Raw genomic sequence first — 24,374 nt, 5'->3', positions numbered from 1 at the left:
GTCAATGACAGATGCTTCAAATGGAGTGAACAGAACAGGTAATCATCGAGTGATCCATCCCCTATAATCCACTCCCAGCTTCTGGCAAACAGAGGCCAGGGACACTCAGAGCATGGTGTTGAATCCCTGCCCATCCTGGCTAATAGCCATTGATGGACCCATCCTCCATGATCTTATCTAGTTCTTTTTTTAATCCTGTTATGTTTTTTGCCTTCACAACAACCCCTGGCAAAAAGTTCCATAAGTTGACTGTGCATTGTGTGAAGAAATACTTCCTTTTGTTTGTTTTAAACCGGCTGCCTATTAATTTCACTTGGTGACCCCTAGTTCTTGTGGTATGAGAAGGAGTAAATACCACTTCTTTATGTACTTTCTTCACACCAGACAAGATTTTATAGACCTCTATCATATCCCCCCTTAGTTGTCTCTTCCAAACTGAACAGTCCCAGTCTTCTCAATCGCTCCTCATATGGAAGCTGTTCCATACACTTAATCATTTTTGTCGCCCTTCTCTGTAACTTTTCCAATTCTGATATATCTTTTTTTGAGATGGGGTGACCAGATCGGCACACTGTATTCAAAATGTGGGCGTACCATGGATTTATATAGAGGAATGATTATATTTTCTGTCTTGTCTATCCCTTTCTTAATGGTTCCTAACATTCGGTTAGGTTTTTTTGGCTGCCGCTGCACCTTGAGTGGATGTTTTCAGAGAACTATCCACAATGACTCCAAGATCGCTTTCTAGAGAGCTAGCAGCTAATTTAGACCCCATCATTTTGTATATGCAGTTGGATTTATGCTTTCCAGTGTGCATTAGTTTGCATTTATCAACATTGAATTTCATCTGCCATTTTGTTGCCCAGTCACCCAGTTTTTTGAGATCCCTTTGTAATTCTTTGCATTCTGATTAGGATTTAATTATCTTGAGTAATTTAATATCATCTGCAAATTTTGCCACCTCACTGTTTACCTCTTTTTCCAGATCATTTATGAATATGTTGACCAGTACTGGTCCCAGTACAGACCTCTGGGGGACACCACTATTTACCTCTCTCCATTCTGAAAACTGACTATTTATTCCTACTCTTTGTTTCCTATCTTTTAACCAGTTATTGATCCATGAGAGAACTTTCCCTCTTATCCCAGGACAGCCTACTTTGCTTAATAGCCTTTGTCAAAGGCTTTCTGAAAGTCTAAGTACCCTGTATCCACTGGATCACCCTTGTCCACCTGTTTATGACCTCCTCAAAGAATTCTAATAGATTGGTGAGGCATGATTTCCCTTTACAAAGACCATGTTGACTCTTCCCCCAACAAATTGTGTTCGTCTATGTGTCTGATATTTCTTTTCTTTAGTATAGTTTCAACCAATATGCCTGGTACGGAAGTGAGGCTTACTGGCCTCTAGTTGCCGGGATCTCCTCTGGTGTCACATTAGCTATCCTCCAGTCATGTGCTACAAAAGATGATTTAAATGATAGGACCTAATGCATTCCTGGAGCAGTATCTGCTTGTTAAGAGAGAGTGACTGTATTGCAAAGTTTGGTCCAGCATTTTCCAAAGAGGCACTGATGTAAAACAAGCAGGCTGCCCTCATTCTTGTAATAATGTTTCACACAGAGTTGCATGTGCCTGGAATTAAAAAGGAAACAGCCTTTTGCAGTGGAAATTCATTTCTGTGGGAGCAGCAAAGAGTCACAGGACCTTGACGGCAGCCTTTGGCACAGCCCAGGGGAGTCATGTGCCGCTCCATGTTATGTAGTTCATCTTGGAGTGGTGTGGCCACTTTGGGCAACCCAAAGGACACCGTGCAGCTTGAACTAAGAGAATCTCCGTGTTTTCAGGCAGTTGTCATGGAATGAAAGGAGATTTATGGGCTCATAACAGGGCGGAGGGCTGGCTCACAGGGGGCACATTTAACCCTGCAGATTTGGGGAAAACTGGGAACAGGGAGGATTCGAGGCAACAGAGTGGAATGTAGGCCAAGAGCTTCACACATCACGCGTAGGGCGCTGACACATCTGGAAGGTGTTACCAGCCCGTTCCTGTCGAAACGCGGCACAGAAATGAGTTTCAGGAGACACAGTGACGGCTCTGTGAATCAAGGGAGTGGTGATGAATAGGTCAATAAAAGTGAGATAAGTGAAAATGAGAAGCATGCTGGGCTGAGGGCGCCTTGAATTTTTCTGCTCTGAGTTATGCCGGTGTTTTTTATGTTGTAGGTGGTTTAATGCTGAAGTTGCCTACATCTTCTTAGCTGTGTTCAGGGAATATGTTCATTCCCATATACCTCGGTCGCTCTCCTCTTTTGGGGTCATTAGCTTTACAGATGCTCAAGGTATGTGAGCGATGCCGAGAATTCTACACCCCAGAGCAGCAACTGACGCGACTCAGATCCCATTGGCTTCAATGGAGCGACGCCGATTTACCCCGCTGGGGATCTGGACCCGTGGAATTCAGTGGAGTAGTGCTGAGATGCTAGCTGAGAATCTGATCCCATTGGTTTTAATGGAGCTATGCCCATTTACACCAGCTGGGGCTCTGGCTTATAGACTTTGGAGAGGAAAAAGATATTTTAGGTCATAAAGTTAGGGTCCTACCAAATTCACGGTCCATTTTGGTCAATTTCACGGTCATAGGATTTTAAAAATCGTTCATTTCATGATTTCAGCTATTTAAATCTGAAATGTCATGGTGTTGTAATTGTAGGGGGCCTGACCCAAAAAGGAGTTGTGGGGAGGGGCGGGGTCACAAGGTTATTGTAGGGAGGGGTTGTGGCACTGCTCCCCTGACTTCTGCGCTGCTGCTGACGGCAGCGCTGCCTTCAGAGCTGGGCAGATGGAGAGCAGCGGCTACTAGCTGGGATCCCAGCTCTGAAGGCAGCACCGCCGCCAGCAGCAGCACAGAAGTAAGGATGGCCTGGTATGGTGTTGCAACCCTTACTTCTGCACTGCTGCCTTCAGAGCTGGGCCCTCAGTCAGCAGCGGCCACTCTCCAGCTGCCCAGCTCTGAAGACAGCAGCGCAGAAGGGAGGGTGACATGGTCTGGTATTGTCATGCCTACTTCTGTGCTGCTGGTGGGGTGCTGCCTTCAGAGCTGGGCGCCTGGCCAACAGCCGCCACTCTCCGGCCATCCAGCTCTGAAGGCAGCAGCGCAGAAGAAAGGGTGGCAATACCGTGACCCCCTTAAAATAACCTTGTGACCCCCTGCAACTCCCTTTTGAGTCAGGATTCCCAATTTGAGAAACTCCGGTCTCCTCTGTGAAATCTGTATAGTACAGGGTAAAAGCACACAAAAGACCAGATTTCACAGGGAAAGACCAGATTTCATGATGCATTTTTCATGGCCGTGACTTTGGTAGGGCTCTATATATAGTTTATTCCCTCATGCCAGCACCAGCTGTTCCCCAGAACTTTGTCCATCCAGGCTGCATTTCACCCATCTGTATTTGAAGGACATGGAGGCAGGAACTGTACACTGGACTCCTCAAGTAGTTTGTCCTCCGTTTCTGGAACTGAGGCTCTGTGGTAGGAGAAAGAGTTTTTCCTAACAAGAGCTCAGGACCTGACTCAAAATGACGAGGGTTGTCATAAGTCCTGACAATTACTAGTAGGATAGAAAGCTCAGCTTTTCAATGATCTGCAATCCCCATCCCCTTCTGCACTGTTCATATGAGCCATGCTGCTCACGCCACGAAACCGCACTTGTGGAAATAATTAAAGCATTTTTCCATGTTCACAGAATTCATTGATCGGAATGTCAGACTTGCCCTCTGTCAGTCTGAACCGTCCAATCCAAACCGCGAGAGAGTTCAGGTTCACGTGGCAAATTCATTGCTCACACCTATCACTGGAGTAATCTCAGGTTTTGACACTGCACTGGAATTGTTGGACTAGCCCCGTGCAAGCTTATACATTGCAGACTTACTTGTATCACGGGTGAAACAAGTATGGGACTGGATGGCAAGGAACTGGGAAACCAAGGTATGCTTTGACCCTGAAATGTGGAATCTGACATATTCTTAGTTGGCTCATAATTCCCAGTGCCATCCCAGTAACTTCACTAGAGATGCACCAGCAAACCACAGATGAGAGCAGAATTTGTTCCATTATCATCTTCAGATCCCTCCTAGATCTCAAGTTAAAGTCGATTGCACAGAAAACACTGCACAGGTACAGTGGGCCCCTAGCGAGATGTGCAAAGGATGCAGTGAGGGCGTTTACAAACCCCACATGCACCTGGAAAGGGTTAACGAACTGCTGCATGCTTAATCAGCCTGACCCACTACACCTGAGGGAAGGTGCTAAACAGGGGAGTCTGCTCTGTCCAGGGCTGGCTGGGAAGGGGAAGCCAACCAACAGCTCTTACTTGGGGAGAGAAGCCTGTAGAGTCCGGAATGGAGTGAGACTGCTGCCTGCCACAAACATCCTGGAGAGAAGGTAGGTCCTGACATGGGGCTATTTGGATATACGTGGGACCTGCTGATGGTTGTCAATCCAGGCCAGGTCCTGGGGTGCCCTGCCTGAAGTGAAAGGAGCATCGGGGACTGAAAGCTGAGGGCAGAAGGGTGGAGAACTAAGCCCAGCTGGGACCCAAACTCCTTCAGCAGGTTTTTGTCTGATACTGGGACTTTGAACTTTTTGGCAGTGACCTAGCCAGAGGGCGGAGCCACTTAAGCTACTAAAGCAGGCTGGAAACTCCATTTGGGGAAACTGAGGCAGGGTGACTACAGTGCTGTGCTCTGCCATGAGGAGGCACATAGAGGGTGGTGATGTGATGACAGATTCGAAGAGTCAATGAAATGGGTGTGTGTGTGCACGTGTCAAACTCCTCTACGGGCTCTGGAAAGAGATGAGTCCAGGAGGAAACAATAAAAGATGGTGAGGTTGGCCTGGTGCAATAAAAGATCAAGCTCTTTTTGTTATGTGTTTGCACAGTGCCTAGCACAATGAGGTCCTGTCCCATGGCTGGGGCCCCTATGCACTATGATAATACAAATAATATTTTGTAATAAAGGAGAGAGAGGTGAAAAAGGGATAGAAACACATAAATTCAAAGGTAGTGACAGTGCGTGTCGCATCTTCAATGGCGTGAAAATTCTGCCCTTACTGTCTAAAGGTTTGCTCTTGGTCCCATTGATATCCTCTAGGAATTATTTTGGGGGATTTCTCTGGCCTATGCTCTACTGGGGGTCTGAATAGATGGTCACAGTGGTTCTTTCTGGCCTTGGAATCTATGAAACAGTGGAGACACTCCCCTCTGACTCGTATGGTAAGCCCTGCACCACATCCTGCCTAGGTTCCAGTCGAGTACAACGCCACTGCAATCAGCGTGGTTTCTCTGGCTACAGGTTTGGAAGAATTTGGCCTGAAGTAGGAGTATTAGGCTAAGTCCTTTAGGCAAAGCTCTCACCAGCCTGAGAGGGGGGAGGGATAGCTCAGTGGTTTGAGCATTAGCTTGTTAAACCCAGGGTTGTGAGTTCAATCCTTGAGGGGGCCATTTAGGGATCAGGGGCAAAAATCTGTCTGGGGATTGGTCCTGCAGGGGGTTAGACTAAATTACCTCCTGAGGTCCCTTCCAACCCTGATATTTTATGATTCTATCTTCAAAGGGCATGTTGCCTGAGCGACCTATGAGTGCAGAGCTCTTAATGTGGAGTTAGGTGTGAAGATTCAGGTGGGTCTTTATTGAGCTGACCAGTCTCATAGGAACTGCTGGACTGGATCAGTCCCATGGTCCATCCAGCCTGGTATTCTATCTCTGACGGTGGCCAGCACTGGGTAACCTCACTGGTGAGCCTGTTATCAGTCTCCTCTCTGTGCCAGGATGGCAGTGCCCCCTGGAGCGCTTTGGCTCTTTAGTGCATGCTCTCCGCAGGTCCCTGGTTCAACCCCAGTTGCGACGGCCACGCCCGAGCTCATCACAAGAAACCCCAGTAGATGCAAGTGTGGGATAATCTTCCCCTAACTAACAGAGATTGGGTTAGGTGCCCAATCTTGAATTACTTTGATGAGGGTGGAATGGAATCTTGCATATGGGAAGAATCACACATATGGGGACACAACAACCGTGTTTTTCCCTCTTTGTGGACACACACACTGGAGACAGACAGCTGTGAGCCTCTAAGATAGAGCAACCAGCATTTCCTATGGCTGTTAGCACAGAGCAGCCTCGCAGAGAGGGGACAAACTCTGGAAACAGCGGCCTTTATTGAGATGGAATGAAAAATTAACATTCTTCCCCCCAGCAGCCTCCACATCAAAGTGCCTCGTCTTGAAGACTAACAGACTCCAGGATGTTATATAGGCAACGCCGATGTAAAAACATAATTAGCACGTTAAACTGTTACACAAACATGTTTGCGTGGTTATTTACCGAGCATTGCAAGAATGCTTTGTAATAGTTAATCAGCTCAAGGGGGAAAGGGCTTATTGCATGGAACAAACATAATAAAATACATGGATCCCAGATCGGGCCAGTTGGAACGGAAAAACAACTGTGGTGAAGAAAGTCATAATAAACTTCCATTTCCCTGAGATCTGCTGCCTGATGTGCTATTTACATTTTAATTGTTTCATAAGCTGTTATTTGGTTATAGAAATGACCACGCTCAGGTTTCCAGGGGGCAGACGTCAGTCTCCCAGGGGCCTGGTTTTGCAGGCAATGTGCACACCAAAGAGAGGTCTGCAAGGGAAAGTTTCTGCCAGGCCTTTCCACTGCAAGACTGTGGGGGAATCTAGAGTGTAGCCAGGCAGGGGAAAGGCAATGGGGTACACCAAAAACAAAGGAGTGCTCAGTAAAGGAGATGAGTTTGTGCTTCCCCCCCCCCCCAATGAATCTAGTGCTGGTGGAAGAGGCTGATGTAGTTAATCTCACATGGGAAAACAGAAAAGGCCCCCGGAAAAGGCCAACCAAAGCTAGCAATGGCCATCCTCACAGTGCAAGCTTATACATTGCAGACTTACTTGTATCACGGGTGAAACAAGTATGGGACTGGATGGGGAGGGACTGAAAAGGAATTGGCTCAAGCAAGGTCAAAGGTATGAAGTTGTTCTAAGACCCGACAGGAGCCAGGGTCTCCAAAAAGGGGAGGGCCCAGAAGAAAATGGCCCCAACAGAATCGGGGGATGCCTGGAAAGTGCAAGGCCAGGGGTGACATCAGAGGCTCCCCAGTAGGATGCTAGGTGGGAACACTGAGCAGAGAAGCCTGGAGTGAAAGAATCCTGGAGACCAAAATCCCACAAAAGGGGGAATGCACAAAGAGAAGCCAGACGCGCTTCCCCTACTCTGCTCTGCCAATACAGCTGACCACGAAAGGAAGGGGCATTTCAATCCCAGTTAAGAACGTGACAAGCATTTAGTTTGCCTCTTTGAGATTCTTCCCCCCACAGACCATGGGGCCTGCTGACTCTGGAAACCCTCTGCCCTGTTTTCCCCTCCAGATACTTCCCTGGGCTTCACCAGTAGCTGCCCATGGAGGATTCCAAGAATGGAGATTCCCCAGCTTAGAGAAGAGGCTGTGGACCAGTGAATGCTGCCTCAGTTTGCTTTAACTCTGGGGGCTTTGGGGAGAGGATGCTCATCCCCTCCTGCCGCAGAACCTATTCTGCCCATTGGTGACATCACAGCGGGCTGACCCCAGGGTTGAGGGAGTGGGATGGGGGTCTTGGAGGCAAAGGGAGTGATCTGAGGATGGAGGATGGGGCTTCACCTGCAGCTCTCAGTGGGTTAACTGGGGTCCTCGTCCTGTCTCTGTCACTAATTTGCTGCGTAGCCTTGAGCAAGTCACTGAACAGCCTTGTGAGGCAAGTAAATATCACCCCCACCTTGCAGAGAAAGGAACCAGGGAGGTTATGGTGTGAAGATGGCTGATCTCATGGTGAATCACTGGGATTCCAGAGATTCATGGATGTTAAGGCCAGCAAAGAACCATGATGATCATCTAGTTGGACCTCCAGCATGACACAAGCCAGAGAAATTCACCCAGGGACTTCTGCATCAGGTACAGGGTCAGTTCCTGCCCCAGCCTTGAGCTAAAGAACCAAGCTCACAAGCTAGGGGCTGTAACAGTCTCTCATACTCTGTGGATCGGGCAAAGAGGGGGTATCTGTAACATACACTCACCCGTGGACTACCTGAAAGGGTAGTTCCAAAGAGGATGGATCTAGACTGTTCTCAGTGGTACCAGGTGACAGAACAAGGAGCAATGGTCTCACGTTGCAGTGGGGGAGGTTTAGGTTGGATATTAGGAAAAACTTTTTCACTAGGAGGGTGGTGAAGCACTGGAATGGGTTACCTAGAGAGGTGGTGGAAGCTCCTTCCTTAGAGGCTTTTTAGGTCAGGCTTGACAAAGCCCTGGCTGGGATGATTTAGTTGGGGATTGGTCCTGCTTTGAGCAGGGGGTTGGACTAGATGACCTCCTGAGGTCCCTTCCAACCCTGATATTCTATGATTACATAGGGCAGTAATTATGTAGAACTATTCATGGTTTCCCTCCTCACCCTCATTTGTTTAGGAGACCTGCAGAATGTTTATCTACTCCATCCATTCCTTAGGCTCCAGCATTTGCTTCTAGGACATTTAAAGAACCAAGTGTGTGGGGTTTTTTTTTTTTAATTTGCACTTGATGTCAAATGTTGAGAAAAGAAAGTATAGTTGGTAAATTCTTACTCTTGCTGGAGCTTCTCCACCCACATATTTTCATGGAGTTTAGGTTCTTCAGCCAACACACTCCTTTCCCAGTAATCGGGTGCAGCAAGTGGATACATTTTCAATCATAAAAGAAAAAAGAATGTGTGGATTTCCTGTCAACAGTTTCCTTGTCTGTGCGTCAGGGGTGGTTAGGAAGAAAGCCTCACCATTAAACTAGAGAAATCACTCAAACAGAGCATCTCAGCTCAGGTAAAGGGGCTTAAACGTTGCTTTATTATCAGAGTGATTTCCACTGTATCTTAGCCAAAGTGCCAAGCAGTCAGCTTTCATAGAGAGCTAAAAGCACTTGTCTGGTCTGATTGTTCTCCTGCTGATAGCAGAGAATCTCTAGACCAACCTGGGAAGTCAATGGTGTTACATCCATTTTAAAAGAGAGCAGAATCCAGCCCGAGGAATGGCTCACAGAATATCTACCAGAGGGGAGGTACTGAGGTCTAAGTATCAGCTGTAGCTGAGAGAAGAAAACAGAAAAGTAAATTACTTGAGGTCACCCTAAGAGTGAAAGTGAGGCATGGAACCCAAGACCCCTGAGTCCCACTCCCCTGCTTTCAGTCACTAGACTACACCCACTTAACTCACATGACCATCAACTATGCTCTAAAGCAGGGATCTGTGAATGTTTCTGGCACACAAATGAACTGTGACCTGCACCTAATAGTCAATCAAACTGCACTTGGACCATTGGTACAGAATGTTGCTGGTTTTGCAGTAGTTATTCACGCATCTCTGCTTCTGTTCAGGCTGAGATCAGAAGGGGTCATACCATGATGCCATGAGCCAGACCCTCAGCTTGTGTAAACCGGCATAACTCAGTTCAGATATGTGGAGCTACTCCCATTTACAGGAGCGGAGAGATTCTCATGGCGCATATCTTGTGGGAGCGCCTGTTCTCCTCAGATCTTGAAACCAGAGGTGGGACTGAGTTTAGTGGTTGCTAGTCAGCAGCAGATACCTCGATGCTTGAGGTTGTGTTTACAGGGAGCAAAGATTCATGCTTTAAGAGTTTCATCAGTAGAGCCATTGCTCATGATACTGAATACCAATGGCCAGTTTTTCCACTGGAGATGGGCCGGGGTGGGGGTCAGGGCCGTCCTTACCCATACGCAAAGTACGCAGCTGCATAGGGCTCCAGCCCCTGTTCCACCTCTTCCCCATGGCCCCTGTCCCTGCTCCGCCCCAGCCCCGCCCCGACTCCTCTGAGGACTGCAGCACGGCTGGGCCTGCACTCACTGGTGGTGGGAAGTGCATGGACCCGGCCCCAGCCATGCCGCCGGTGAGTGCTGGGGGGTGGTTCCCCCACGCCCCCCCAAGCCAGCCCTCCCCCCCCACAGAGGCCTGGAACCAGCCCCCCTACCCTCACAGAGGCCTGGCTCCCCCCACCCCCACAGGGGGGGCTGCGTAGGCCCCAGAATAGCTAGGGATGGCCCTGGTGGGGGTGATGAGTTTGGATATAGGATTTGAGTCAGAGGCCAAAGTAGGGGTAGGATTAGGGTTCCTAGTTGACAGCAATGACTTTTCATGAGCTCTTGTCAGACCCTAAATCGCCAAGACCTTGCGAGATCTGCTAATCCTGATGGAGAGGAGAAAGAGGAGGCACATGTATCACTCCAGGAGGCACATACCAAGCTGCATCCTCAAGCCAACTCTTGGGAGGCCAGCAGTGAGAATAATTGCGCCTGCTGGGAACGGATACAGGGACCTTTTGATAACTCGTCAGCTTCTTCTATCCAAGGCTCTTATGTCTTCAGTTCAAGACACAGCAGGGAGAGATTTCTTACGTAACTGGAAAGAACTGAATGTCTGAGATTTGCTTTTCCCATCCCCATTTATTGTGCATCATGGATAGAAAGGAATTTTCTGAGACAGGTGTGGGAACAAAACCAACAACAAACAAACCTCAATCTCCCATGCTTAGACGCATGACCCAAGAAAGTCCTAGCCACTGTCTATCTGAAACGTTGGGAAAGGTCTAGATGACTATAAAACTATAAACGTGGTATCCAAGGATCTCAAAAGTCACAGCCGGGTCATGGGCAGCCAGACCTAATAGTCTGAGCCAGAGTCCACAGTCACAAGACAGGAGTCAAGAGTTGGCTTGGCTGGGATACCAGGGACTCAGAAACAGAAGACAAACTAGAGATCAAAACCACAGGTCTGGAACCTGGGTCAGGAGACAAACTGTAGATCAAAAGGGAGGTCTAGGTTGGACATTAGGAAAAAGTTCCTAACTGTCAGGGTGGTTAAACACTGGAATAAATTGCCTAGGGAGGTTGTGGAATCTCCATCTCTGGAGATATTTAAGAGTAGGTTAGATAAATGTCTATCAGGGATGGTCTAGACAGTATTTGGTCCTGCCATGCGGGCAGGGGACTGGACTCGATGACCTCTCGAGGTCCCTTCCAGTCCTAGAATCTATAAATCTATGAATCTATGAAAAAAAAAAAAAAACTATCAGTCAAGATCCAGAGTCAGGACAGGTCAGGACACCAGCGGGTCAGAGGCAGGAGACAAACTGGAGGTTCAGGAACCACAAGTCAGATGCCAGGAGTCAGGCTGGGTTGTAATGCCAGGAAATGAAGCTGGGGAAGCAGAAGCATGAAGCACAAGGCAGTCAGTCCTGAGCAGGCGGGAGCCTAGTTGTTCAGACGGCTTCCTATTCCTACTGCTGCTTTAAGTAGGGCCAGCGGACCAATCAGCCACTCTGGGACTCTGCCAATTGGACCTGAGAGGCGGAGCCTCATACTGGGTCTGGGCTTCCCGGGTCACAAGCATAGTAGTGCCAGCAGGCTGCCAGGTAGAGGGTTGGAGCATGGCTGCTCCCATGGTCCTTGCAGGCCTGGCTTTGAGACCTTTGGGTTATGACATCAAATAAACTTTACAAGTCTATAGGTCCAGATCCTCAGCTGGTGTAAAGTGGCTTATGCTGATTGACACCAGCTGAGAATCGAGCCCATAGTTCTCATGATGTCTCTACTGTACATAATTATTTCACAGATAGCCCCACGTAGGCCTGGAGAGGTGTCAACAGTCTCAGAACAAGTTAGTTGGTAGGGCTGGGCAGGAAATCCAGGAGTTCTGTCTCCCATCCCCTCACGCTCACCGCTTCCCCTACTCCTTCACCAGAAAGTCTTTTCAGGCTTCTCCTGATCTGCCCCTGCCCCCAGCAGGACAGATAATTGGTTTGGACAGCGATTCCTCCCCCGGCCCCTGCTTTTCTCCCATCGCCTGCCTTGCCATTTGTTCTTCTGTATGCACATCTGATAGCGATCTAGGCACTAACGCTTACCATTAATTCATTACAATAACACAGCATCCTCAAAAGACACACACAGGGCTTTGAAGTCCAAAAATCTCAACAAACAGTGCAAGAAGGGGTTTGTTTTTTGTTGTTTTCCTTTTTAAACGTACCTTGTCCAGCACTGATGCTGTTTGATATGTGGCAGAGATCGAATTCCCCCCTCCCCTCCACCACTCAGTTGCTGTTGTTTGCCAGATATCTCCCGATGTGGAATTTGCACATGTTCAAAGCTGAAATAAACTATTAAGATTTTTTTTTCTTCCCCCTTTTCTTGGAGTTGGATGAAGGCAAGGCTATAACAACACGGCATGCTTTCCTATAGCAATCATGTGAAAGCCATTACCGAGCAGCCCTTAACTTGTACCATATCCTGCAGTCAGCCCTAATAAAAAAGACACAAGAATTATGTCCATGCCACTAGATTCTTGTAGGGAATCGATCCCTCCTGTGTGATTAAAACAATAAAGAAAAGTTGGGGTTGGAGGAATGCATCTTTTGGACAAAGGCCACTGGATGGGCCTTTGACATTAGCTTGGGGAGATGTTCCTCTCCAGGTCTGTGGTTGAAAGCTAGCCTTTTCAAAGGTGGGGCCTCTCTAGTTCTTCTTTCTATCATGGTAGCCTGTAGAGGCTCCCCAGCTGAGATCAGGGCCCTACGGCGCCAGGTGCCATACAAATACACGTACTATGAGGCAATCCCTAACTTGAATAGCTTACAATCTAAATAGACAAGACAAAGGAAGAATTATCCTCATTGTTCATAGAGTTTAAGGTCAGAAGGGACCATCGGATCAGCTACTCTGACCTCCTGTCTATTATAGGCTGTTAAATTTCACCCATCTCCTCCTGTACTCTCCACCTTCCGCCCCATCAAGTTCATGCTTCTTGCCTTCATCTTCAAGACCCTTCGCAACTCTGATGCTCCCTCCTTACCAGCTCATTTCTTGTTTCCTGCCTTCCTCCATCCACCATTGATGCCCTCCCCCAACACCCAGCTGTTTGCTCTCCCCCGATCCCATTAGGCATGGAATGCCTTCGGAGTTAACCTTCAAGGTCACAGCCCTGTTCTCCTTCAAATTTCCCCAAGAGATCCACTTCTGCTGGGACACTGCCAAGGAATCAGGCAACCAAGGATGGCTAAGTGCTCTGACCGCTGGGGAGAGCTGATGTCAGTCCATTTATATATTTCAATATGTACGTTTTGGATGAACTGGTACCATCTACAACCATCACATTGTGCAATCGCTCACCTCGATCATCATGGATATTATTCCCACTACCTTAGCCCTCTGTCTTTCTTTCCCTCGTGTTGTTTCCAGTGCCCTCTTTTAAATGAGATTCACTTGGAAGCTCTTTGGGACGGGGCCATGTCCACCTGTATGTTTGCACAGCGCCTAGCGTAATGAGGCCTCCCCAGTCCTAGGCCAGACCCTTGGCCTTTCCTAAGTCCTTTCCGAGGGCTCAGCTACATGAACAGTTAAACCTCAGCAAGCCTGAGCGTGAATCCACCCTGGACTAGCCCACCAGAGTCCGACTGTCCATGTGCCCCCAGCTGATGCATGTTAACAATCTGTTAGAGCGCTTTGATCGTTCATGCATATCACTAGGGTGCAGATGGCCAGTTAGAGGGTGGCAGGCTAGCGCAGGGGAGATTCACACCCCAGCGTGCCAGGCTTGAATTGTTCGTGTAGACAAGCCCTTAGGCCTGTGGCCCAAAATGAGCAGATGCTGAAGTAGTCAGATGTACACCAGCTGATCCTGCAACCCCAGCGCAGAGGGGAATCGTGGATGGGTCAAGGGAAGGAAGGAGGTGGTTAGGGGCAGAGCCAGAGTACGATGCATTTCATCCATTGTTATGTAGAGGTTCATGTTAAGCAATGCTGATTGGTGAGAACTCAGACAGAGGCTGAATGAAGCAGACCTCTGTCCCCATTGAGGCCTTTGGGTGCTTGTCAAATGCTCCTTCCCCACTCTGAACTTTAGGGTACAGATGTGGGGGTCTGCATGAAAACTTCTAAGCTTAACTACCAGCTTAGATCTGGTCCGCTGCCACCACTCCCAAAGCTAATTCCCTTCCCTGGGTAGCCTTGAGAGACTCTTCACCAATTCCCTGGTGAATACAGATCCAAACCCCTTGGATCTTAAAACAAGGAGAAATTAACCATCCCCCCTCCTCTCTCCCACCAACTCCTGGTGGCTCAAGATCCAACCCCCTTGGATCTAAAAAACAGGGAAAATCCATCAGGTTCTTAAAAAGAAGGCTTTTAATTAAAGAAAAAGGTAAAAATCATCTCTGTAAATCAGGATGGAAAATAACTTTACAGGGTAATCAAACTTAAAGAGCCCAGAGGACCCCCCTCTTGCCTTAGGTTCAAAGTTACAGCAAACAGAGGTAAACACCCTAGTAAAAGGTACATTTACAAGTTGAGAAAACAAAGATAAAAACTAACACGTCTTGCCTGGCTGTACTTACAAGTTTGAAATATGAGAGACTTGTTCAGAAAGATTTGGAGAACCTGGATTGATGTCTGGTCCCTCTTAGTCCCAAGAGCGAACAACTTCCCAAACAAAGAGCACAAACAAAAGCCTTCCCCCCTCCAAGATTTGAAAGTATCTTGTCCCCTTATTGGTCCTTTGGGTCAGGTGTCAGCCGGGTTACCTGAGCTTCTTAACCCTTTACAGGTAAAAGGATTTTGGAGTCTCTGGCCAGGAGGGATTTTATAGTATTGTACACAGGAGGGCTGTTACCCTTCCCTTTATAGTTATGACAGTGCTAGTCCAATATAAATAAAGCAATATTAACAGAGAATTATATCCCTGATACAGAGCCCCGTAGAATTGCTCCAAGCCTGCCACCCCCTTCCCCAACAAACAAAGAAATACCACCACGCAGAAGGTATAAATCCCTATTAAATACTGTAATTTCTGGAGAACACTATTCTATTCCTACAGCGACCTCTTGGTTTCATCCCTATTAAATCCCATAAAGCGTTTCCGTAAGAGCCACTGTTAGACCCGCCTGGTACGATGTGTGTGACAATGGAAAGTGATTGAAAAAGAAAGTTAAGGAAACTTCTGTGACCCCCCCCAAAAAAGATTTGGAATGGAGTTTTAAGGGGAGATTTGGGTGGTTTCATGAGCTGGGCCTAAATACTCTCCGCTTGGTCATATAAGAAATCCTATTGATTTGAATAGGACTAATCATACAGATAAGGTGAGTGGCAGAGATGACCCGTACCTGCAGATAGTGGGAGGGTAGGGGGAAGGCAGCGGGCGTCTGTGGTGTTACTGAGCATGCTCAGTCTCTAATTCAGCTGTCAGTCTCTTTCCAGGAGGCAAGTGGATGGGACAGCAAATTGGCACAGAACGTCAGTCCCTGGGGCCTCGAATGAATGAAGTTGCCCCCAAATGGGGGATGCTTGAGAATTATGCTCCTGATTTACACCAATTGGAGGGCCAAAGATTTGATTTTGCCCATGCTAATGCCCTCGACTAATGAAGAACTAAGAAAAGAAAATGACATGGAAATATTGGCTGCATGAGAACAGAACTGTTTGTAAACCAAATGCATTTCTCAGCTTCCCGGGGAGGAAACAGTGGCTTTTTATATAAGGTTTGGATTCGGATCTGTATTTGTCATTCCAAACCTAAGGGCAGATTTGATGGGCTTTTTTTTTTGTCCCCCACCCTCTCGCAACTTCTTTCCTAGTCACTTCCATCTTGCTTCATTCTCTTCTCATCATGTGAACATCTGGCGGCAATGCTCTGCCTGGAATTTGAGCTTATAAATGGTACGTTTGCTTCCTTCTTGTTAAAACACTCTGACTCTCAATAATAAAATCACATCGAAAGTCATTCACGTTCCCCCAGAGGGAAAACATCTCTCAATCAGTCAGTCAGTCCAGCGGCTTTTCTGTTTAAAATTAATTGATCCTGGAAAGTTTGCTTTTCTTCTTTTGTCAAATACGTAAATAGTTTCATCAACGGGGGGAGGGAAATAAAAGAAAGAGAAAAAGGACGAGGCTGGAAAATCACTGTGGTGAAGTGAGTAATTGATATCGTGCCCCAAACCAGCAAACATCAGGCCGATGAATCAGTTGTGGTAGCAGAGGAGGAGTAGACAAAGGCAGGGAAGGAAGAGATGGAAACAAAGACTAGAGCAGATAACAGCTTGTCTGCTCCAGGGCACTAACAACTCTCTTCTGGGGAAAACAAAAGATGGGGAAATCTGGGGCCAAATCTTCGGCTGGTACAAGATGGCAATTGAACCTTCTGTATCCTTGGGTCCTTACAATCAATGGAGGCACATCTGTGTAAAACCAGTGTGAGATCAGAAACAAGTGCACTGGTGTGACTTCAATGGAGCAATCCTGATTTGCCCCCGCTGAGAATCTGGCCCTACCAGTTGCTAAATGGACAGGTACCCACATTGATTAGAGTAGTGCCTAGAGGCTCCAGCCAAGATTTGGGCCCTATTGTGCTAGGCGCTGTACAAATGCAGTGAGAGACAGCCCCTGCCCTAAAGAGCTCACAGCCCAGGTGGACAAGACAGACAAAGGGTGGGAGGGGAAACAGGCACAGAGAGGGGAGTTCATACTAAAGACACCCCAGATATTATCATTAATTGACTCCCTGCTTTGCAATTTCCGCATTGAGGAGATGGTGCCGCTAGGTCCAAACGAAGGCAGGTTGGGAGCTGGTTCAGTGCTCACTCAAGGACTTCCATTGACTTCTGTACTTATGGGAACCGGCCCTTGGCTGGACAGAGTTAGGGAAGCTTATATAGATAAAAGGAGAGAACTGTGTCTCCTGGCTGGGTTTTGTTTTGTTTCTTGAGCAATTGCTAGTAGCTCCTGGTTCTGGTTGTGCTGTAAATATCGTTAAAACAGCTGTTCTTTGTTCCTGTTTGTTCCCTCTTGCTTCTGATCCCGCATCGAACCAGAGACACAAAGGGGAGAAAAAATTGTAAACTTCTGCTTCAGATGTGGGGCAACGTAATATTCTTACTCGAGTTATACGGATCCACTCCCAGACAGTCACACTCCAAACGCCCTCCAGTTGGTCCGACTCTTTATTTTACAGAGATCCCAAGAACTAAACACTCTCTACTAAGAGGGTAGGATTTTCCCTTGTTGTAGGGGGCCAGTGCAAGACCCATGCATGACTCAAAACAGGCCTTCAGTTGGATTGCAAGTGATGTACAGGCTTTGGCTTGATGCTGTGAATAGGTGGGGATTTCACCATTCATGATTTCACCATATAGAAAGGAGCTAACTTTTTCCTGCTCTGGGATGTGATTTCCAGCTTCACAGCTTTTTTTTGCTGCCACATCCTATTGCAAACTTGGGTCTTATTTGCTCTCTGCTCTTATTCTGTATTGGCTATTTCTCCCACCAGAAGAACTAGCTTGCAATTTTCCAAATAGAGTCTCATTTTTGTTTTAAATCTCTCTAGAACCCCTTGATTGATTTCTTTGTCCTCACTAAAACACACAGCTCCTCTCAAATTAAGTATCATTTGCAATCATCATGAATTTGCTGTTTGCTACCTCTTTCTGTTCAATCGGTGAAGACGTTACACCAAAATAGACCTAAACTGGGCTCCTACATAAAACCACTAGACACTTACCTCAGCTCAATATTTTAGCCTTTAACATCTCCCTTTGTCCTTCAGCCAGTTCTCAACCTACGTGACGCTGGCCACATAGATAGCTGCATGCTTTGGGCCTGATCCTTCATCTATTGACGCTGAGCGTGTCATGCCCCAGATTTTAAACAGTGGTGGTACCCCTTCAGTGTGCCAGCCCCCCAGTGGGTTCCACTCTTCCTTAAGGGTAAGTCAGGCAGCCTCAACACCTCTGAGACTGAGCCTCTGGGGTCCCATACTCCTGCTTCTCACTGGGAGCTCTGTCTAGTGATTCCACTGGAGATAGACTCCTGTTCAGAGACTTTGATCCTTTTCAGGTGTTTGCAGTGACACCAGGCAGCCTTTTCAAAACCGAGCAGGGTTTGTCAGTCAACGGGAACACGGCATCGGAAGCCCTTAGGTTAGCAGAGAAGCCAAGGTTCACACATAGCTCATAGAGGCCAATGCCGTAGCAATGCCAAATTAAGTAAGTCACCATCATGCAGATCATTAATAAAAATAGTACTGAAAATGCCCACTTTCATCACAGATGCCAACATGTCCATGGAGTTTTATTTTTTAAGAAAAAGGAGCAGAGATTCGTACATAATCCCAGGACTCCAGGACCTGGTGATTTAAAAAAAACCTACACACCATTTTTCACACACCGGTGCTATAAATATACTCATTGGAGAGATGCTAGGTGTCATAGCTCCTGGGGCCGATGGGAATAATGAAGCATGCTAGGAAGAGGGCAGCCTGCATAAAAGCCAATCCTTCCCCTCATGAGTTGGGGAGATGTGGAAGGAGCAGGAGCTCTTGGTCTCTCACTATTGAGACTCAGAATAACTGAAGGAAATGGACTTCAGCATGGGCTGGTGGCCTGGTGTGAAGAGCTGCTCCATGGCTGGAGCTCTGACTCCCCATCCCTCTCCCAGGTAGCAGCGAGTCAGACCCACCAGTCGAAGCCTGTGCTCGAGACAAAGGCCAGGGCTGACTTGGCGTGTGGCATTAGCCAGAGGGCTACATCAACACACCAGAGAGAGAAGCTGAGGTGGCAAAGGCCATGTTACCTTTGAAAGAAGGTCAGGCTCCCTCACATTTCCCCAGTGCCTTTTTTCCCTGCCCATCCTCCCCCTTGCCGGGTGTTTGAAAGCCTCCGTAGAGAATGTCAGTGTGTTAATGGCATGACACAACCAACCGTGTGCATGCAGAGGTCAGGCCCCATGGAGCGCTCTTTGCCTGGATGTGAGAGATCTTCCAATCCTCATTTCATAGCTCCTCATTTGCTTACACTGCCCGCCAGAGCACATCACAATGAAACATGAATTCGGGGTAGAAATCTGTGCCCAGTTTTGACGGTAGGGAGCCTTTTTGTGATTCCTTTACTCGCACTAAGTTGTACCTTTGCTCTTCAAGAAACCCCATTGAATTCAATGGGACGGTTCAGAAACCAAGGCACTACTGAATGAGAGCAAAGATATAAACTGGTCTAGTGGCTGTAACCACCTTTCCGTTAGAAATCATTTGTACTTTTGCCTGTTGCTAAGTGGGACACATGCAAGTGTGATAAACTGTATATCAATATCTGTCATTACCTGCTAGAGCTTGGCAGGAAATGGTTTTCTCCTGCTATGAAAAATGTTGAGATATTAGAAACAATTCCTGTCCTGAATCAGGAGGAAGAGTCAATCTTGAACATTGACATGAACCAAAAATCTGGAGAAAAGAAAAAGGTCAATGAAAATGTTTTGATAATTTCAAAATGTTTTATTCTTTTGACTTTTGGGGGGATGGTATTTCTAAACAAAAAGTCATTTTGACTTGAAAAACAAAACTTTCTGGTTCAAAAATGTCAAACTGGGCTGTTTTAACGAGTTTGAAACTCTCTTTTTAAAAATAAAGTTGAGTCGGGAGATTTGTTGAAACCGAGCCTGTTTCGTGAACAGTTTCAGTTTTGATTGATCAACTTTTTTGGCAAAAAATTCCCAACCAGGTCTATTACCTGTCTCTAGGCATACACAGAACCACTTCTGTTTATGCTACCATGGACCTGCTGCAGGGATGGCAACGGGAGCTGCGTGAGTCAGTTAAGAGCATCACTCAGCTCTTACCCTTCCAGTATTGTCTCTGTAGTTTAAGCATTCCTCCTTTTTTACTTCTGCACCACACTCCATGCAGTCTCAGAGCTGGACTCTGAACATCACAACCGTTCTCCACACATGGAGACAAAAAAAGCTCCCCCAGTCCCACTCCTCTAACCACAACAGGTACACATTTGCTGATCTTTTTCAGTTTAGCTGTCTTGATGTTGGCTTGCATGGAGAATCAGGCTTGGCTGGTTGGCTTGATAGGCTTGGTAGGATGATTTAAGTGTTGTCAGGTATACTGAAGTAAAAAGAATGGAGTGAACCTGGAAGAGAGAACAAAGGAAAAAGAAAGGAGGAAAACTCTATAGCTTTCCTGTTCTCACAATGCAGATTAATACATCGTAATGCCTAACCCTTCTTATTATCCATTATTTGTATTGTGTATTGTGAGAAAGCTCTGTCCTTGTCTCCGTGGGTCCTGCGTTTCCTGGTGGATTTCGCTAGCCTCAGAAGCTCACTGTGACCCTCCACGTAGCCCTTCTCTCTCTAGAGGCAAGGGTCATAGCCTACTGAGCCATTTTCATCATAAGCTGGCGAGGGAGGTGAGGAGAAGCTCTCCTTCCTTGTACAGTCTCTGTTGTCTCCCAGTCTCAGTGATTAATCAGGGGGGCAAAGGGCGGAGCCTGGGCCCGCCCTCTACTCCGGGCTCCAGCCCAGGGACCCTAATATTATCAGCTATGGTAGCTGACTGTTTAGAAACAGGACATGTACAATTCCCTGGGCTACTTCCCCACAGCAGCCCCCACTTCCTCAAGATCCACTTCACCCTTACCTCAGGGCCTCCTTCCTTGTGCCTGATATGGTGTGTACAGCTCAGTCTCTCCAACAGCACAACTTCCTCCTACAGCTCATGACATGCGTGCCCACCTGACTAACTGGGAGGCTTTTAACTAGTTTCAGCCAGCCCCTGATTGGCTTCAGGTGTCCCAATCAACCTACCTGTCCTCCCTGCCTTCTGGAAAGATCTTAATTGGCCTCACGTGTCTTAATTGACCTGAAGCATCTGGCATTTGCTTATTCTGGTACCAGGGATTTGTTTAACCTGTGGCTAATATATCTGTTTCCCATTACTTTACTATAGCCATCAGGCCTTGCCCCATCACAGTATTTGTACAGAGGTTGTGTTAGGCACGTACATACATACAACAAGAGGTTACAGTCTAAGACAAGTGATAATAGATGCATACAACAGGCCGGGAGAGCACAAGGGAACAGTGGGCCTGTTATGGTCACTGGGACAAGCAGCAATCACTGCCAGACACTAGGGATGAACTTCTGGCTGCATTGACATCTGTGGCAAAACTCTCACTGACTTCAATGGAGCCAGGATTTTGCCCCTGCAAACTCGTCACTTACTTAGAGCTTTTCACCATCGGGCTTCAAAAGGGTGGGGAAACCTTAACTATTATTACAGAAGAATGCATCACCCCCAATCGGCTCTCCAGTGTGGTAGGTGCTGACCACGCATATCCTTGCTTGCACTCCAAAGAGTTTACCCCCTTAGCAAACAATGAGCAATAAGATGGATATAACAAACACGTGGGGGATGCAGAAGGACAAGGTAACAATGAAGCGACCATGGTCTAAAGCAGCAGACACTGGAAAGCCACTGCCTCGCCATTATGAACCAAGTCAAGACTTCTTCCAGGGTTTAGGAGAAGTCTTTTAACCTACAGAGATAAGGTGGAGAGATAAGGGAATATCTTTCATTGGATCAACTTCTGCTGGATCAGAGACACCAGCTTTCAAGCCACACAGAGCTCTGGGAAAGGTACGCTCTGCGTTACAGCTAAATGCCTAGCATTTCCCAGCCCTGAGGTGGAGCTCTGTGTAAGCTGGAAATTTGTCTCTGTCACCAGCAGAGGTTGGTCAAATAAAAGCTATGACCTCCCCTACCTTGTCTCTCTAATATCCTGGGACCGACACAGCGACGACTACACTGCATACATTTTAACAATTTAGGCATTCCTAAGATACCTGTCACCATGGCCTCTAGGGGTTAAAAATGGGGCAACTAGTATATGGGATATGTATGCATGTCGTAGGCTGCTGAGGGAAGTTTATTGGCCTGTCTTACTCCCCGCCTAGTAAGTATAGCGAGCTCTGTCATGCTACTGATCCTGGTTGAACTCCATTACATTTGCCTTTCATTACCTGGTGATTTACACGGCCAAGGAAAGCAGAGCGTTGGGTGAGTCGTGTTAGCTCATCTGGAACTCAATTAAAAAATTATCCAAGGGCTAGCTTTTTGCACTGGGGTCAGACTGGAAAATAGATGATGGCCCTCACCAAAAATCCACCCTGTTCAAGCTCTCTCAGCGATCACATTCATGCCTTGGGCAGAGCACAGTAGCATCTTGTACCTCAGTTTCCACATCTACAAAATGGAGATCGTTATATCAATTGTAAAGCGCTTTGAGATCCATCAGTGAAGAAAAATACACTATATACATACTAAGCGCTAAAATTCCCCTCTGTCCAAACACTTGATAATGAATGTCCACTGATATCACACTAATCAACATCATCTCACGATCACCTAGTGCTTCCCACTGTCTTTCTATTGTATGTAGGGGCTGCTTTCGGACATGCAGTGCGGCCTAGTGGATAGTGGTCTGGGCTAGCACTCAGGAGCACTGCATTTAGTCCCGGCTCAGCTGCTGGGTGACAACAGACAAGTCGCTTCCCCCTTTTTGTGACTAAGTTTCCCCATCTGTAAAATAAGGATAAGGATATATAAAAAAAAAAGTGAGATCTGCTGAAGACAAGTGCGTATTATTATTATAATGATAAGTTCTTTGGAGAAGGGACTGTCTTTTCATTGGGCTCACTAGGCACTACCACAATACAAGTAATATATTAATAATGATAAGCCGTATTATTGTTACATAGCTATTCAACCTCTGCCTATTCATGATGCCAGAACGAGATTCCACTTGCTATCGACTGTGCCGTTCTTCATGATCCCATTTCCTTCTTGTGTGCTCTGAACAGCCTTGCAGTTTTGACATTAACACCATCACTAGGCTTCAGAGTTAACACCCCAGTAAGATGACTAGGGCATCTTGTACCTCTCAGAGTTAGTCTTTCAGTCTGCAGACTCAGGCAGACATTGCTCTGCCTGTTTACATACAGTTCTCATTGCGAAGTTGCCTTGACAATCGTAAGAGCTAGAGATCTTTCTTTTAATGAGAGCTGAGTTTCCTCCAGGAATAAAAAGGAACAGCCTGATTCAGACCTGTGTCTGGCACCATTAGTACACAGGAGCAGATCCCATTCTACATCTTAGCCTCACAGAGGCATTCTAGTTGGCCCTTCTGGCAGGCCCCATACCAGCACACACTGAGTCTGCCAACTCTTCTACTGCCAGACCCCTATACCCATAAAGAGCCCCATTGGGTAGCGCTCTCTACAATCGGTGGGATCTGAGCCTAAGTGGCCAAACCTGCAATTGGATCTGCACAGGAAGATTCTTCTGCCCGCAAGGAACCACTCTGAAGGCAGTGGGTGTTCCACCCAGGCATTTGGGTAAGCAGACCAAAGGGGGAGGTAAGGAGAAACAGCATCCAATCAAAATGGTCAGAGTAATGACTGACACATGTCGCGTTAGTTTTCATATGCATCTTCTCCGGGGGCATCTCTGCCTCGTCATTATTAGCTGGCTGATTTCTTGCAGGCAGCCTGGTAAATGCGGAGTTTCAAGATGTGATTTGGATGAAGGGAGAACAGTGGCATAGAACTAATCAATGTTTATGGTGTCGGAGCGGTTTACATAGCGCAGCAAACACAATCGGGGTTTGCCTGTAATAATAACAACAACAACCCATTCATCTCAGTGGGACAGGCCAGTTCAGTCAAGTCCCTGCGTCAAGATTTTGGCTTCCGATGGGTGAAGATATCTTGTGACATTGGGCCTTTGACAGGCCGAGAGGCCTTAGAAAAACTGGCACGCGGCTCTGAAAAGAGAGACCAGCAAAAAGAACTGGATGTGTTACAGAGGGACCGAGGAGCAGTTTCTCCCCCTGCCTTGTTTAACTGTGGAAATTATTAGTGTTGGTAGCCTCAGCCAGTGAATGAGATAATGCACTATCCAGATACTCGCCAGACTCTCCAGTGTCCCGGGCTGCCATCACTTGGCATGGGAAAATGAGGAAGGGTGTAGGGTGGGGGGAGGGTAGCTAAGTGGGGAATAATGGGAATGGGGGACTATCAGGAAAAAATGTTTTTTTATTGAGAAAAATCTGCCGCTGCCCACTTGCCGCATAATCCCTTTTGTTTTGGTTCAGTGACATACTCGTCCCACCTACCCGCGCCGCTTCGGATCCGGAGCGCACCTCTGGGGGAGCCACCGCTGAAGACTTGGAAAGGAAAGAGGGTCGGTAAATTGTGCTCACTGGGGAATACCGGCCCGATAGGCCCAAGGTTGGATTACGGTTCAGATGAAGGAAGTAGCATGGGAGAAATTTGAAAGCACAGATACCATCAGAGACCCAGCCCATGACGTTGGATTCATTGATGTGTTTCATATGTAAGTGTAACCCACACACCTCCTGGGTGTGGTCCTCTGTCCCCCTCTAGTGGCACCGG

Source organism: Chrysemys picta, chromosome 2 (assembly GCF_011386835.1).
Source record: "Chrysemys picta bellii isolate R12L10 chromosome 2, ASM1138683v2, whole genome shotgun sequence".
Classification (NCBI taxonomy): domain Eukaryota; kingdom Metazoa; phylum Chordata; order Testudines; family Emydidae; genus Chrysemys; species Chrysemys picta.
The sequence above is the reverse complement of the archived record's forward strand: the minus strand, read 5'-3'. Positions refer to the sequence as shown.